We start from the raw sequence: 2,005 nt of genomic DNA, 5'->3' as shown, positions 1-2,005 counted from the left end.
CATGTATGCCTGCAAGCCAGAAGAGGGCACCAGAGCTCTTGGTTGTGAGCCACCATGTGGTTGCTGGGAACTGAACTCAGTACTTCTCGAAAAAGAGCTAGCTAGTGTTCTTTACCACTGAGCCATCTCTCTAGCCCACCATAAGCTACTATAAACATCCTTGAGTTCCTTGGTCATGTTGTTTTCTCCCAATTACAGAAAAGCAACCAATACAATATATGAAATATTCTGTAGCTCTGCATGTTAATGAGATGGATATATGCTTGCTTATTTTTACAGAACTAAATCTTGGCTAAATATTTACTACTGAAGGACTTAGACAATTTTCAACAGTTTGAGGCCAGCATGGTGTACAGAGAGAGTTCCAGGATAGTCGTGGCTACACCAAGAAATCCTGTCTTGAAAAACAAAACAAGCAAACAACAAACAAAAACAAAAAGGAAAGAAAAACATTTTAAAATTAAGTAGTACTTGTAAGCCTTTTCATACATCCTTCAGGTTTTTGGTTTTTTTTTGTGTGTGTTTTAGTTCTTTTTTGTTTTTCCTGTTTTTTTCAGACAGGGTTTCTCTATGTAACAGTCCTGGCTGTCATGGAACGCACGCTGTAGACCAGGCTGTCCTCGAACTCACGAGTGCTGGGACTAAAGGCGTGAGCCACCACTGCCACGAGTGCTGGGACTAAAGGCGTGAGCCACCACTGCCCCGCTGGGACTAAAGGCGTGAGCCACCACTGCCCTCCCCTCTTTGGTTAGCTTAATTGATAAGTTTTCCCTTTGGCTTTCTTAAATGCTTCCCTGAATCCCAGGGAGTAATGCTGAGTCTCTGACCCACCTCTGGTATTCTTGGAGGCAGTCTTTTTTTTTTTTTTTCCAACATGTCAAAAAGAATTTTTATTCCTTTGTACAGCCTCATGCTTTCTTGCCAGCGGACTTTGAAGCAGGTGCTTTCTGGGCTGGGGTCTTCTGACTCTTCTGACCTTTAGTTGGAGCAGCTGCCTTCTGGCTTGTATGTAGCCTTCTGGGCCACAGTCTTCTTGCCTGGTCTTGTCGCCTTCTTGGCTGGCATCTTAGCTTTAGCAGCAGCTGCTGCAGCTACCGCTGCAGCAATGGCAGCCTTAGCGACAGGTGATTTTTTTGGGAGAAGCTTTCAGGATAGCAGCTCTTTGCTCTTTGAAGTTTCTTGACCTCAGTCTTCATTATTCTGTTCCTCATTTTCTTTGCCTTCATGACTTTGAAACGATCAAAATCTGTCTGTCATCTTGGCTTTCCTTTCTCTGGCGTCAATCTTCTTGGCCCATTTTGTGTTGATATCTGCCTTCTTCCAAGGTTTTCGTTTATACTTCTGGCGGACACTGTGTGGGAACTTGAGAATGAAGCTGTATGCACTTGAAAGGCAAGGTCCATCCACTAAAGCCCTGTTCTGATCGATCACATCTCCAAACTCGACCAGCTTCCCAGCATGGGGCCCAAAGGATACATATGCCACCTGTCAACCTCCATGAAGTGCCGGAACACCATGTTAGCGGCGTTCAGCGAGAAGGACCTTTTGGCTTCATTCTAAACTCCTGGTATCAGGCACCGTGTTTTAGCTCTGGCCCCTGTCTATTGAAGTGACAACCCTCTGAACCGGCTTGTGCCTTCCTCATTTGGTCCTTCCGAGTCCTTGGACTTCAGACCTTGGGCCTCCCTGTCTTTGTCACCTATGGGAACTGTGCCACCCGTACTTCCTGGCTTCCCTTTGGAATGCCTCTTGCCAAGCCTCTGACCCCTTCACCTAGGGCCCGACTTATCTGCCTTTGCAATCGAATCCAGCCTCAATACCCCTTAGATAATCAATCAAAATGGCAACCTAGATTCTATCATTATTAGGGATAATAATAAAAGTCACAGCTAATGCCAGCGATTGGAGAAATGGAGAGAAATTCCCAGTTCCCTGTTTCTTTTTTCTCTGCTCCAAGCTGTTTCTTTCTGTCTGGTCTCCCCCTAACCCTGTGTAAATATCCCAG

The 2,005-nt window shown here is 45.4% G+C and overlaps 1 pseudogene; it reads right to left on the bottom strand.

Moving 5' to 3' along the window:
- Positions 1-875: 875 nt before the first annotated feature.
- On the bottom strand, positions 876-1,517 carry LOC127220548 (60S ribosomal protein L14-like; annotated as a pseudogene).
- Positions 1,518-2,005: the final 488 nt, after the last annotated feature.

This window comes from Phodopus roborovskii, unplaced genomic scaffold (assembly GCF_943737965.1).
Source record: "Phodopus roborovskii unplaced genomic scaffold, PHOROB, whole genome shotgun sequence".
NCBI lineage: Eukaryota > Metazoa > Chordata > Mammalia > Rodentia > Cricetidae > Phodopus > Phodopus roborovskii.
The sequence above is the reverse complement of the archived record's forward strand: the minus strand, read 5'-3'. Positions and strand labels throughout refer to the sequence as shown.